Below are 16,667 nucleotides of genomic sequence, written 5' to 3'. Positions count from 1 at the left end.
CCGGTATAGATACAAATTTTTTTAAACTTTCACAAAATATCTAGACTCAAAATATAAATTTGGTAAAAAAATATTGGAAATATATAAATTGCACAAAATTTCGCAAATCTGCATTTATGATTTATCGGCCGATATATACGAATTAGAGTATACATAAATTTGAATAGTTTTTATGAGTTGTCGACTTAGTAGTGGCGATTTTAATTTAATATCGAAAGAACATATACAGTGGCATGCAGAAATGAGTACGTAATTACTTTTTATACCCTCCACCATAGGACGGGGGTATATTAACTTTGCATTCCGTTTGTAACACATCGAAATATTGCTCTAAGACCCCATAAAGAATATATATAGTCAGCAAAAAAAAAAAGTTGTACAGCAATCAATGTGAAATAAATTGTGAAACACTATGGAAAGTATCAAGTAAATACATATGTATTATACCATAAATTTAAGCATGAGATCCCAGGTACAAAATAAGAAGAAAATTAATTCGGATTTATGTCGATTTTGGTGACAAAAATAACAAAAACAAAAAATCGTTAATTTCGCATAGCAAAATAAAAACTTCTACGCCAAAATTAAATGAAATTTTTTGGTTTAAACACTAAATATGACAAGTTTTTAATAATTTGTATGTTATCCATTAGTGATTGTTATAACTTGGACTATCTTTGGTATTAAGTGGGCTAGGATTTTCGTCAAATTTACAGGAATTGAGCTCCATATACCCATAAGGACGCTTTTGAGAGTTTCTTTGCTAAAAATTTTAACGTTCTTCAGCTTTGTCTTCATATATTTCCAAATGTGTTAATTTAGATTCATGTCTGCACGCAGAGAAGAAACATGATTGCCACAATCATATTCGAAGAGCAAAATAATATGATAGCAGCTATTTTTGCGGCGACCATGTAACATTTTAACCTGCAACCATGTTGGCTCAGTGAACATGGTTCTAAGAAAAATACAATTGTCCTCATCTAAAATGTTATTATATTGATAAAAAGAATTTTGTTTCCATTAAAAGACAATGGTCACGATCTAAAATGTTATGTTATTCGTCAAAAATGTTTTTCTTCTAGTTAAAAGAACATGGTCACAACCTAAAATGTTTTGATTTTTATGAAAAAACTTTTTTCGTTGTCGAAAAAAGGACGCCACTTGAGAAAAGAAAACACAAAATCAACTTTATTTATTTGTTTTTATTTATTTATAAACTAATTCATTGTTTATTTGTATTTATAATGTCGTGCAAGCAAACTTCACATATTTTTACACACTCTAGTTTGGTTCAATTTCAACAATAAGTAATCATTCCATATTTACTTCGTGACCATCAAATGTACAAACGCAGACATCATGTAACTGCAAATAAAAATAAATTATATCATATATCAAAATGCAGAACAAAAACCAGGTATATTTTTTTCAATTACACTTTCCTTTTTTGTATTCACATAAAACCACGTGCCATTTCTGAATAAATAAATTAACACAAAACACAGTAATTCCGTATTCTCCGTCCATTCCAAGAAACAATCAACACACGACTGACGCGCAAAATGAAAATCGTGTGTACCTGCTCAATGTTTTTATAAAATTCTTGTCGCTGCAAAAAAATTAAAAAATTAAATGGTCACGAAAACAATGTACATGGTCTTTATGGCCATGTAATGGTTGTAGACATGTCTATACGTAAACTATAAAATTATTTTTTTCTCTGCAAAAAAGTCAAAAAATTGAGTGGTCAGATACATGATTTTCCTGACCATATAATGGTCTCAAATTCTATCATTTAAATAATAGAACATGTTTGCGGCATTTCAGAACCATTTAAATGCTTATTGCCAACATATATTTTTCTCCGCTCGAAAATTATTTTTACAAAGACAAAATACATGGTTTTCGCGACAATTACATACTCTAAATAAGCATTAAATGGATGCGGCAACCATGTCCAAACATGTTTTTTCTGTGCGTGTGGGCTCTGCAAAGGTGAGGTAATACTTTTTTGGCTCTTTAAGAATATGGGTCAAATGCTTTGAGTCATTATCTTGGACAAACACAAAACCATCTTCCAGACCCGTTTTTTGGGAAGATTCAGCCAAATTATTCTTCAGAATGTGTAAATTATCTATGTTGTGTATATTTCCTCCAAGAAATATGGGGTTTTCAACGCCATTTGCATGCCGTCACATTTTTGTCTCTGAGGTTAGCAGTAAAAGTAATATTTCGTTTTTCCCATTTTCCCATTACCCTCTACCATAGGATGGGGATTATTAACTTTGTCATTCCGTTTGTAACACATCGAAATATTGCTCTAAGACCCCATAAAGTATATATATTCTGGGTTGTGGTGAAATTCTGAGTCGATCTGAGCATGTCCGTCCGTCGGTTGAAATCACGCTAACTTCGAACGAAACAAGCTATCGACTTGAAACTTGGCATAAAAAGCTGTTATTGATGTAGGTCGGATGGTATTGCAAATGGGCCACAAATAGCCCTCATATAAACCGACCCACAGATTTGGCGTTCGGAGCCTCTTAGAGAAGCAAATTTCCTCCGATCCGGTTGAAAGTTGGCACGTGGCGTTAGTATATGGTCTCTAAAAATCATGCAAAAATTGTTCCATATCGGTCCATAATTATATATAACACCCATTTAAATCGATCCCCAGATTTGACCTCCGGAACCTCTTGGAGGAGCAAGATTCATCCGATTCGGTTGAAATTTGGTACATTGCGCTAGTATATGGCCGCTAAAAACCATGCCAATATCACACAAAAATTGTTCCTTATCGGTTCATAATCATGGTTGCCACTAGAGCCAAAAATAATATATCAAAATTTTATTTCTAAATATAGACAATTTTGTCAAGATTTTATTTCTATAGAAAATTTTGTCAAATTTTTATTTCAATAGAAAATTTTGTCAAAAATTTTATTTCTATAGAAAATTTTGTCAAAATTTTATTTCTATAGAAAATCTTGTAAAAATTTTATTTCTCTAGAAATTTTTGCCAAACTGAATTATATACGTATTTAGTCAGCCTTTTTTGTTTAATATATAACTCGTATGGACTAACTTATAATTTAGAAGACGGTGTTAAGAAAATTTAAGATTCTCTTGGAGGAGCAATATTCATCCGATTCGGTTGAAATTTGGTACATTGCGCTAGTATATGGCCGCTGAAAACCATGCCAATATTGGTCCATATCGGTCTATAGTTATATATATCCGATACCCAAATCACACACAAATTGGTCCTTATCGGTTCATAATCATGGTTGCCACTCAAGCCTACCAATTTCTACCAAAATTTTATTTCTATAGAAAATCTTGTCAAAAATTTATTTCTATAGAAAATTTTGTAAAATTTTTATTTCAATAGAAAATTTTGTCAAAATTTTATTTCTATAGAAAATTTTGTCAACATTTTATTTCTATAGAAAATTTTGTCAAAATTTTATTTCTATAGAAAATGTGTTCAAATGTGTTTCTATTCCAATATTGGTCCATATCGGCCTATAGTTATATATATCCGATACCCAATCACCCAAAAATTGGTCCATATCGGTTCATAATCATGGTTGCCACTCGAGCCAAAAATAATCTACCAAAATTTTATTTCTATAGAAAATTTTGTCAAAATTTTATTTCAATGGAAAATTTTGTCAAAATTTTATTTCAATAGAAAATTTTGTCAAACTTTTATTTCTATAGAAAATTTTGTCAAAATTTAATTTTTATAGAAAATTTTGTCAAAATTTTATTTCTATAGAAAATTTTGTCAAAATTTTATTTCTAATTATACAATTATTTTTCGAGCTTTATGGACAGATATAGATTAAGGAACATGATTAATAGAGCCTATCTATATCTGTCCATAAAGCTCGAAAAATAATTGTATAATTAGATATAATGCATTTGGACGTCAATTGCCTGTTTCGGTTTCAGGCTAACATGAAATATAAAATTTTATTTCTATAGAAAATGTTGTCAAAATTTTATTTCTATACAAAATGTTGTCAAAATTTTATTTCTATAGACAATTTTGTTTTTATTTTATTTCTATAGAAAATTTTGTCCAAATATTATTTTATAGAAAATTTTGTCGAAATTTTATTTCTATAGAAAATTTTGATTTGGACATTGAACCAGCCTGCATTGATATCAGGCTAACATAAAAATAGTAAGCTACGAGGAGCCCGTCGTAAATAAGGAAAAAACATTACTAATGTTGTCGTTAGAATTGTTGTTGTGTCCTTAGAAACCAGTTTCATATAGTTATCACAGTAATTGTTGGTGACTAGAAACAAGACATTGTGTGATCTTAAATTTCATAAGGTTAGGTTAGGTGGCAGCCCGATGTATCAGGCTCACTTAGACTATTCAGTCCATTTTGATACCACATTGGTGAACTTCTCTTTTATCACTGAGTGCTGCCCGATTCCATGATAAGCTCAATGACAAGGGACCTCCTTTTTATAGCCGAGTCCGAACGGCGTTCCACATTGCAGTGAAACCACTTAGAGAAGCTTTGAAACCCTCAGAAATGTCACCAACATTACTGAGGTGGGATAATCCACCGCTGAAAAACTTTTTGGTGTTCGGTCGAAGCAGGAATCGAACCCACGATCTTGTGTATGCAAAGCGGGCATGCTAACCATTGCACCACGGTGGCTCCCAAATTGCATAAGAAATTAACATAAAAGAAACAAATTGAATCATCTCACCCGGCTTGATCTCGCTAAAGACTATGGAAATGTGTAGGGGCCAACACTGAAACATATATGTATAGTCAGGCTTGCAAGATGGGTATCTGGCATTTTCTTTTCAGTAACTGAATGATGTCAATGCCTTTAATCTTCCTGTGCAATAAGCTCGAATAAAATATTGTAATAATTTCTAGTTTAAATGATTTGGACATTGAACCAGCCTGCATTGATATCAGCCTAACATAAAAATACAAATTTTATTTTATAGAAAATTTTGTCGAAATTTAATTTCTATAGACAATTTTGTCAAAATTTTATTTCTATAGAAAAATTTGTCAAAATTTTATTTTTATAGAAAATTTTGTCAAAATTTTATTTCTATAGAAATTTTTGCCAAACTGAATTATATACGTATTTAGTCAGCCTTTTTTGTTTAATATATAACTCGTATGGACTAACTTATAATTTAGAAGACGGTGTTAAGAAAATTCAAGATTCTCTTGGAGGAACAACATTCATCCGATTCGGTTGAAATTTGGAACATTGCGCTAGTATATGGCCGCTAAAAAACATGCCAATATTGGTCCATAGCGGCCTATAGTTATATATAGCCGATACCCAATCACACAAAAGTAGTCCATATCGGTTCATAATCATGGTTGCCACTCGCGCAAAAAATAATCTACTAAAATTTTATTTCTATAGAAAATTTTGTTAAAATTTTATTTTAATACAATATTTTGTCAAAATTTTATTTCTATAGAAAATTTTGTCAAAATTTTATTTCTATAGAAAATTTTGTCAAAATTTTATTTGTATAAAATATTTTGTCAAAATTTTATTTCTATAGAAAATTTTGTCAACATTTTATTTCTATAGAAAATTTTGTCAAAATTGTAAAAATTTTATTTTTATAGAAAATTTTGTCAAAATTTTATTTCTATAGAAATGTTTCCAAACTGAATTATATACGTATTTCCGATTCGGTTGAAATTCGGTACATTGTGCTAGTATATGGCCGCTAAAGACCATGCCAATATTGGTCCATATCGGCCTATAGTTATATACAGCCGATACCCAATCACACAAAAATTGGTCCATATCGGTTCATAATCATGGTTGCCACTCGAGCCAAAAATAATCTACCAAAAATTTAATTTCTATAGAAAATTTTGTCAAATTTTATTTCTGAGAAAATGTTCATAATCATGGTTGCCACTCGAGCCAAAAATAATCTACCAAAATTTTATTTCTATAGAAAATTTTGTCAAAATTTTATTTCTATAGAAAATTTTGTCAAAATTTTATTTCTATAGAAAATTTTGTCAAAATTTTATTTCTATAGAAAATTTTGTCAAAATTTTATTTCTATAGAAAATTTTGTCAAAATTTTATTTCTATAGAAAATTTTGTCAAAATTTTATTTCTATAGAAAATTTTGTCAAAATTTTATTTCTATAGAAAATTTTGTCAAAATTTTATTTCTATAGAAAATTTTGTCAAAATTTTATTTCTATAGAAAATTTTGTCAAAATTTTATTTCTATAGAAAATTTTGTCAAAAATGTATTTCTATAGTAAATTTTGTCAAAATGTTATTTCTATAGAAAATTTTATCAAAATTTTATTTCTATAGAAAATTTTGTTATTTCTATAGAAAAATTTGTGAAAATTTTATTTCCATAGAAAATGAATGAATGAATGAATCTTCTTTATTGATAAATTCTTTTGTATAGCTTATAAAATTATAACTATGTTCTTAATCAAATTGAAGATTTTACGACTATGACAAGGTCGTCAGTCGAGTCCATAGAAAATTTTGTCAAACTGAATTATATACGTCTTTAATCAGACTTTTTTTTTAATATATACCTCGTATGGACTAACTTATAATTTTTAAGACGGTGTTAAGGAATTTTAAGATTCCTTGCCATCGGTAAGTGTTACCGTAACTCAAGTAATTCGATTGTTGATGACAGTCTTTAGTAGAAGTTTCTACGCAATCCATGGTGGAGGTAACATAAGATTCGGCCTGACCGAAGTTACAGCCGTATATACTTATTTCAAAGTTAATGTTTTGCTCGTATCCCATCTACGCTGCAGAGAAATAATTTCTTCATATGATTGTCCTGGTAAAAGTAAACAAAATTAAAGGGATATTAATAGTAAATGGTTACCAATTTTGAACTAAGTTACCTCCAAGATTATTTGGTAATGAGATTTTTTTGCTGGATAATAAATAAACTAAACCTATTTTTGTATGACCCAAACATTTCGTTTCATTTGATTTTCACCTAGTGACCTTGACAACTAATCCTTCAGCATAAAATCTGAAATGTCATTGAAATCAAAGAAATAAGAAAATATCTCCCAAATAGAAGCTCTTTTAGTGATACCATCATACTGTCATACATTTCAAAGGTCCTTGTAATTTTTTCTCAGAGTTGATAATGAATTAAATTGAAAGTCATATTCATAAGAAATGAGAATAGAAAAGCAAAGAAACGGAATCCAAAACATCAAGTTAACCATGTTTTGGCATACCTACGCATTTCCGCCGCTTACCAACTAGCTTCGTTAATAATGGAGAAGAGAAAGGAAGCTTGGTCGGGTCGGTCGTTTGTTCGCTATAATGAAATGAATTCGTGGAAGTAAGTGTATATACCGCATAGAGTGGTGTTTTTCAGTGAGGGTGTGTGTGTGTGTGAAGCACAAATACATAATCATTTAGCAACATTTCGCTGTGTCAACAAAAGAATTTAATATCTCTGCGTACACACACCGTTGCACTTACCACCACCACACCACAGTCGTGCTCACACACCTACAACCATGGATATGTAAGCAATGTAGCGCGTTTTATCCTTGCCCTAGCAAAATGCTACTATGACTGGCTGGTTGTACGCACTTTTAGCCCATATTCGTTGTCTAGCTTGTTTGCAGTTGAGTTGGCGGTTTTAATAAGCTTACTTAGTTTGCTAAATCTATTGCCTGCATGCAATTAGCGACGTTTACTTGCTCAATAGCTTTTTGCTAAGTAATGAAAAGTTGGATTTTATATTGATGTTGGTAAAAAGGCCTTCTAGTAGGAAAAATTTTCTAAAGGTAGGTGTTTAATTTGTGTTGTTAAAATTTAATTTTTTGTTTGTTTTGTTATTGTTGGTCACTTCTTCCATCTTTTCATTATCGTTTAAATTTCAACTTAAAACGATACCTTGACTAAACTAGAAGAGTAGCCCAACCAACAGAGGAGACGAACACTGAAAAACAGTGAACCCACCAGGAAGAAAACTTTTGATTAATTTTAGAAAATTTGGAACTTTTTTAGAAAATTTTAACTAAACGGTATTACAAGCCCTGGCATCACTCTGATATGGCAAAAATAAGTAAATATTTTTCGACAAATTCAAGAAAATTTATTAGACATAACTAAATTTTTTCAGTAGTTGAAAAAAATTTTGTAGTTTTAACAGAAATCTTGGAGTTCAAAATTGCAAGAATGTCTTTAGTGACATACGAAGTTCATGATGGACACATTTTTGGTAAAATTTACAAATTTAAAGAAATAATGAACTATTTTGTAAGAAATACGAAATTAGGAAATCTTTATGCTTTATTTGTGTATAACTTTTTCCCGTTTTTTAGTTCATTTAACTAACATACGCAAAAAATTATTTGACTAAAATAAACTTTTTCCAAACATAATGATTCTATGAACTTATATAAAGTTAATATGGCTTTAGTGAAATAGAGAGTTCAGTGAACCCACCAGGAAGAAAACTTTTGATTAATTTTAAAAAATTTTGAATATTTTTAGAAATTGTTCACTAAACAGTATTACAAGCGCTGCCATCGCGTCGATATCACAAAAATATGTAAAAATTCTTCGACAAATTCAAGAAAATTTATTAGACATAAATAATTTTTTTTTGTTCTTTTTAAAGAAAATTTTGTAGTTTGAAGGAAAGAATTGGAGTTCAAAATTGCAAGAATGTCTTTAGTGACATACGAAGTTCATGATGGACGCTTTTCTAGTAAAATTTAAAAATTTGAAGAAATAATCAACTATTTTATGACAAATAAGAATTTAGTAAATCTATATCCTTAACTTGTGTATAATTTTTCCCATCTTTTAGTTCATTTAACTAAGGTACGCAAACAATTATTAGAGTAAATGAAACTTTCACCAAATATAATAAGTTCATGAATTAAAATATAGTTAAATTGGCTTTAGTGAAATAGTGAGTTCACTAGATAGGGTCACGAAAAAAAGTTGATGTGGTCACCCCCTAGTTTTGTAGCATATTCGAAGACAAATTCAGAACACCAAAACTTTTTTTGTTCCGTGCACCCTACGACCCCCCGAAATACAATTTATTGTGCTGTGTCGTCCTTTGTATACCTTTGTATACATACTCGTTGTTTGCACTACGGCATTTTCTGCGTTATGCAAAGTGCATGTGTTTTTGCTAGAACAATTTGAGAATCTACTGTTTTAAAATTCTAACAATCACTTTCGCTACATGATTTTTTAAGTTTGTCCATATTCTTGTGAGAGAAGGCTGTTGATAGTATTTGAAAAAAGTGAAAACAACAGCCTTCTCTCACAAAAATATGGACAGACTTAAAAAATCATGTAGCGAAAGTGATTGTTAGAATTTTAAAACAGTAGGCTCTCAAATTGTTCTAGCAAAAACACATGCACTTTGCATAACGCAGAAAATGCCGTAGTGCAAACAACGAGTATGTATACAAAGGTACCGTTAGAAATTTACAGATAAACAGGTTTTGTGTTCTAAATGCCTTATAAATTAATTTCGTAGATGTGAATAACGATGTGCATGTGGTTTCGATCGAACATCATGACAACACAGCAAAAACTATTTGGTGGTGTGTAGGGTGACCTATTGACTTTTTAAAATCTCTGTAACTTTTTTGTTTATGAATATAAGTAAATACTTCAAAAGCAAAAGTTTCATATTTTGTTAAGATCTTTATAATGGTTAGTAGAAATGGGCATCGTAAGGGTATACGAAGCGAAATAAAAAAATTAAAAATCAAATTTGACGTCGGAGTCAAAAATGACCAATGCACGAAATATAGCCCCTGATCAATCACGAACAACAATATGCGTTTCTTTTCGATCGGACTTCAAATGACGACACAGCACAATAAATTGTATTTCGGGGGGTCGTAGGGTGCACGGAACAAAAAAAGTTTTGGTGTTCTGAAATTGTCTTCGAATATGCTACAAAACTGGGGGGTGACCGCATCAACTTTTTTTTTCCTTTAGGCCGTGACCCTATCTAGAGTTCACTTTTTTATGAGTGTATGTTTGTCAAAGTGAATTGGGCAAACTCCTTTAGACTGAAAGACTCGTAGATGGACAATCGTTTCGAAACTGTCACATTCCTCAACACCATCTTCTACTACCATATACTGAGTGTAATGTAAATATACCACCAGAGGAGGAATATGACATCGCTAATCATGTTTCATAAGCAAAATATTATTGTTGGACGGTGAACATACAATCAAAAAAAAAAGTTTATTTGGATCCAAAGGTTTTGACCGTCCCTTAAGGATTATGGTATTGATTCCGATCCAAAGGTTTTGACCGTCCCTTAAGGATTATGGTATTGATTCCGAGCCTCTCCTGATTTAGCTCCCAGTGAATTTTACTTGTTCCCAAATCTAAAAAAATCCTTGCTGGCAAGCGTTTTACCTCAAATGAAGATCCCACTATTTTGAAGAACTTGAGGAAAACTATTTTAATCAAGGGATAGAATTGCTAGAAAAGCGTTGGACTTAGTGTATTGAAGTTTCAGGAGATTATATTGAAAAATAAAAATATTTTTGAAAAACTAACTATTCTCATTGATAGGCTAAGAAGTTTCCGAGCCGCCCTCGTATACGGCCGTAAGTTCGGCCAGGCCGAATCTCCATGGATTGCATAGACATTTTTACTAAAGACTGTCATCCACAATCGAATTACTTGGGTTGCGGTAACACTTGCCGATGACAAGGTATCGTAAAACTTCTTAACATCGTCTTCTCAATTGTAAGTGTTTGTAATCGAAACAAACGTGTTGAGTAGTTTTTTCATACTAAGATTCCAAATGAATACTAATTACTTTATTGACTAAAACTTATATCTAGAATATTGAAAATCTTAACCTACTCTAGAACAAGATAACAACAATCTGTTATCATTCTTCTAGCTCTCTTCATAAACACACATATGCCGCTGCGTTTCATTAGGATCTTCTTATGAAATAAGATCATAAAACACAACACACGCAAGGCACTGATAATAGACTACCCTAAGATAACTAGATGCACTTAACATACGTTATCTCAAGTGGATAATGTCTAAAGTGCCCTTCATATCATTTTAGGGACATATTTTATTATGAGGAATATTAGCGATAGTGATATTCCATGTTCAAAGCATATTTGTTTTGAACAGTAAGTTAGTCCATATATTAAACAAAACAAGGCCGATTAAATTCGTAAGTAATTCAGTTTGAGAACATTTTCTGTAGAAATAAAATTTTGACAAAATTTTCTATAGAAATAAAATTTTAATAAAATTTTCTATAGCAATAAAATTTGACAAAATTTTCTATAGAAATAAAATGTTGACAAAATTTTCTATAGAAATAAAATTTTGACAAAATTTTCTATAGAAATAAAATTTTGACAAAATTTCCTATAGAAATAAAATCTTGACACAATTTTGTACAGTAATAAAATTTTGACAAAATTTTTTATAGAAATAAAATTTTGACAAAATTTTCTATAGAAAAACAAAATCTTGACAAAATTTTGTATAGTAATAAAATTTTGACAACATTTTCTATAATAATAAAATTTAGACAAAATTTTCTATAGAAATAAAATTTTGATAGATTGTTTTTGGAGATCGGCTATATATTACTAAAGACCGATATGGACCAATTTTGGCATGGTTGTTAGCGGCCACATACTAGCGCAATGTACCAAATTTCACCACGTATCAAATTTCAACCGGGTCGGATGAATTTTGCTCCTCCAAGAGCTCCGGAGGTCAAATCTGGGGATCGGTTTAAATGGGGCTTATATATAATTAAGACCGGTGTGGACCAATTTTTGCATGGTTTTTAGAGACCATATAATAACACCACGTACCTAATTTCAACCGGATCGGGTGAATTTTGCTCTTCCAAGGGGCTCCGGAGGCCAAATCTGGGGATCGGTTTATATGGGGGCTACATATAATTATGGACCGATATGCTCATCCATGAGGCTCCGGAGATCAAATATGGGGATCGGTTTATATGAGGGCTATATATAATTATAGAGACCATAAACTAAAACCATGTACCAAATTTCAGCGGGATCGGTTTATATGGGGGCTATATATGATTATGCACCGATATGGACCAATTTCTGCATGTTTGTTAAAGACCATATACTAACACTATATACAAAATTTCAGCCGGATCGGATGAAAGTTGCTTCTCTTAGAGGCTCCGCAAGCCAAATCTTGGCATCGGTTTATATAGGTCTTATATAAAGTTATGGACCGATTTGGACCATAATTTTTGCATGGTTGTGAGAGACCATACACTAACACAATGTACCAAATTTCAACCGGATCGGATGAATTTTGCTCCTCCAAGAGGCTCCGTAAGCCAAATCTGAGAGTTGGTTTATATGGGGGCTATACATAAAAGTGGTCCGATATGGCCCATTTTCAATACCATCCGACCTACATCAATAACAACTACTTGTGCCAAGTGTCAAGTCGATAGCTTGTTTCGTTCGGAAGTTAGCGTGATTTCAACAGACCGACGGACGGACGGACATGCTTAGATCGACTCAGAATTTCACCTCGACCCAGAATATATATACTTTATGGGGTCTTAGAGCAATATTTCGATGTGTTACAAACGGAATGACAAAGTTAATATAGCCTCCATCCTATGGTGGAGGGTATAAAAATCATATTTTTGATTCTCGCTACATTCTCTATTAAATATGTTATATTGTGATGATGATTTTTATTTGCTTATTTTCTAGAGCTCTATTAAATTCTTTATGCTAATTCTATTTCTAGACCAATATTTGAAACTTTTAGACGAAAGCCACAAATCTCAATATGCTTACAGTTAACATAAATGGGAAAATTTTCAAAACAACTAAGGGCCCATAGCATATTGACCCTGTCATCTTATCCACCTGTTAATTCTTTCATTTAGCTATTGTTGTATTTAATTTGCAGTTCATTTACACGTTTTTAATGACATTTCTTTTGAGCCTTATCAAGCGCAAGAAAAAATGGTTAAACTTTTTTCTCTACAGTCTCTATGCTGCTCCTTTTGCCCTTCGAAGATATTTTTTTCTTCGCCAACACAAAATTAATGTCCTTGTTTTTTTGGTATCCTTAGGACGGCATCGAAACCACCAATCTAACGAATGTAATGTATATTAGTGAAATACTCTAATAAAGTTTAAAATTAAACGAAAAAAAAAATAGAAATAAACAGCGGAGAACAAAAATCGACCAACTGAAAAAATAAAAGTGAGGAAAGTAATAAGACTTGTCTATCAAATAGAGGAGGTAGAAAGGGGAATCTATTAAAACGGTTTTGTAGGCATTACTGCATGGGGTCATTACACACTGGATGTCTTCAGAGGACATAAAGAATGAAATGAAAATTTTGCTGATTTGTATTTTGATACCCTCCACCATATTATCTTTGTCATTCCGTTTGTAACACATCGAAATATTGCTCTAAGACCACATAAAGTCTTAGTGGTGAAATTCTGAGTCAATCTAAGCATGTCCGTCCGTCTGTTGAAATCACGCTAACTTCCGAACGAAACAAGCTGTTGACTTGAAACTTGGCACAAGTAGTTGCCGTTGCTGTTGGTTGCATGGTATTGCAATTGGGCCATATCGATCCACTTTTACGTATAGCCCTCCCAGATTTGGTTTTCGGAGCCTCTAAGAGAACCACATTTCATCTGATCTGGCTGAAATTTGGTAAATGGTGTTCGTATAAGGTCTCTAACAACCATACAAAAATTGGTCCACATCGGTCCATAGTTATATATAGCCCCGATATAAACCGATTCCCAGATTTGACCTACGGAGTTTCTTGGAGGAGCAAAATTCATCCGATCCGGTTGAAATTTGGTACGTGGTGTTAGTATATGGTCTCTAACAACCATCCAAAAATTGGTTCATATCAGACTGTAATTATGTATAGCCCCCATATAAACGGATCCCCAGATTTAACTTACTTAACTCTTGGAGGAAAAAAAAAATCATCCGATTCGGTTGAAATTTGGTACATTGCGCTAGTATATGGCGGCTAACAACAATGCAAAAATTGGTCAATATCGGTCTATAGTCCCAGATCCCAGATCACACAAATATTGGTCAATATCGGTTCATAATCATGGTTGTCACTCGAGCCAAAAATAATCTACCAAAATGTTATTTCTATAGAAAATTTTGTCAAAATTTTTTTCTTAGAAAATTTTGTCAAACATTTTTTGTATAGAAAATTTTGTTAAACTTTTATTTCTTTAGAAAATTTTGTCAAAATTTTTGTTCTTTAAAAAAATAAATTGGCAAAATTTTATTTCTATAGAAATTTTATTTCGTTTTGTTTGTTATTGTTGGTTTCTCTTCAATCATTATTGTGTTTTTGATTTCAGCTTAAAACCATGCATTGACTAAACTACAAGTGTAGCTTAACCAACAGAGGAAAAGTATGCAAGATGGTTGGATGTACATCTGTTTCGGAATTACCACATTCCTCATCAGCATCCTCTACTTGCAGCAAAACTATCAACCAATTATCAGAATAAATTCGGGAAATTCACTCACACTTGTTTTGTGAAGCCAGTAAACCCAAAAAACTATTAATGTATCCCAGCAAAAAAATTTGGAAGTTCTTCTCAAGGCACAACTTTAAAAGAACTTCAAAAAATGCTCTCGCAAAGATTTTCTTTATATTAACTGCAGAGGAAGTTCATTTGAGTCAATTGTTTCATATTTTTAAAGGGGAATTTATTTTTATTTGTTTCAAATAGGTTAAAAACATTTTAAGAATTAATAAAATGGTGCAAATTATTTAAATTTAGCCGGAAAAATGTTAAATCCTCACTAGAAAAATTGCGAATTTTTGAAAATATTTGATGACAAACGTTCCAGACAAGCACTTTAATGCATTAAAAATCATAAAAATTTAAAAAATTATTTATTTATCAAAATAGCACAAAAATTTTTAATTCACATCCAAAACACTGAATTCACCTCTCACCTTAAGAAGTGATGCAAATTCAGTGCATCGTCTGTTGAAATGTACTTTTTGGCGACGCTATTTTTTTTTACTGGGATCTTACCTCTAAAAAAAGACGAAAAAATTATAAATTTATGTCCCTTTGTTGTTTTTTTTTCTCTGCTTTCCATCCGGCCATAGTTTATGGCGATTGAATGTGGTAAGTGGTGTTGTTAGTGAAAATCATTGAATGGACATTTCATTATATTCTCTATCTAATAATTCTTACATTTTGTTCTTTTGTTGTCTGCTGGTTCTTCTGCTTTCATTTTCATCTTTGTAATTTGTTCCTTTTATAAATTCCATTTGAAATCATTTGTTGATTTTTGTGTTGTTTTGGCCATTTCTGGATACAATGCCAAAAATGTTCACTTCCTTCAGGGGTATCCGGTTCTCAAATTACGTGACCAAAAACCAATGCTTACTTTGCTGCTGGTGATTGACTTCATTAGAGGTGGAGAATAAGGAGATACAACTGCCATCATCATCATCCACTTTCTTCGGTAATTGCTTGCTTTTTCCATTGCACTGTGGGTTAGGCAAGAACAAATTTCGAATTAACTTCAAAATTTGAGAAGAACAATTTTCACAATGTAACAAAAAGTCGGGTGTTATTTACATTTAAATGCAAATAACCCCCATGAAGCTCCCTTAGCTAACGAACTTTTAAACCGCACTATGAACATATCTGTCATCTTGCCTATATATTCCATACGTCAGTTAGAAACTTAACTGCTGACAATTCTTCAGTAAAAGTTAACCGGAGAGAAGACATTTGCAATTTACTTTCTGTAGTTAAAACCATGAAACATGAAAATGGCCGTAAATCTTTTGTTTCTCTTACCAGAGTGGACGAAAAAATGCAATAACAACTGAAAAGTGTGAATGGAGAATGGCTAGTGGTTAGTATTTCTACGAATCTCCGCGGTCTCGAAATAGTTACCGAGCCGCGAATAGGTGAAGCCTCGCGCCTTGGTTTTTTTTTTCAACACGAAGCTTTTTCCTATTAGTAACCTATCAGGGACACCGATGACATTTGCGCCGACTCGTGCAGCAATCGGGGTCACAGCCACGATAATGGATTTGACGATGTTGAGAAATTGGGCCTGGAGGGCAACTTTTCAGTTGACAGCGATGGCGCTAGGTAACGAGAAGGGAGTAACATAAAGGGTGATACGGTCAAAATTTGGTCAAGGGAAAACGCGTGTAAATCGGTGAAATCGTTTATTTAAAAAATCAAATTAAATTTCTTTTTCAAGTTCAATTAGTATAAAATTCAGAAAAAATATTCAGTTAGGCTTTCGCTTTTCCAAATCCGAATTGCCGGGCATCGCTTGACACCTGCCATCAGATTTTGTACAGCCACCTTGTCCACCTTCTTCGCCGCAGAAAGCCAGTTTGCCTTGAACTGCTGCTCGTCCTTAACAGTTTTTTTGGTCTTCTTTAGGTTCCGCTTGACAATAGCCTAGTATTTCTCAATTGGGCGGAGCTCTGGCGTGTTGGGAGGGTTCTTGTCCTTGGGAACCACCTGCACGTTGTTGGCGGCGTACCACTCCATGGCATTTTAACGGTATTGGCAAGATGCCAAATCCGGCCAAAACAGTACGGAA

The sequence above is a fragment of the Haematobia irritans genome, chromosome 3, assembly GCF_050003625.1.
Source record: "Haematobia irritans isolate KBUSLIRL chromosome 3, ASM5000362v1, whole genome shotgun sequence".
Classification (NCBI taxonomy): Eukaryota; Metazoa; Arthropoda; class Insecta; order Diptera; family Muscidae; genus Haematobia; species Haematobia irritans.
The sequence above is the reverse complement of the archived record's forward strand: the minus strand, read 5'-3'. Positions refer to the sequence as shown.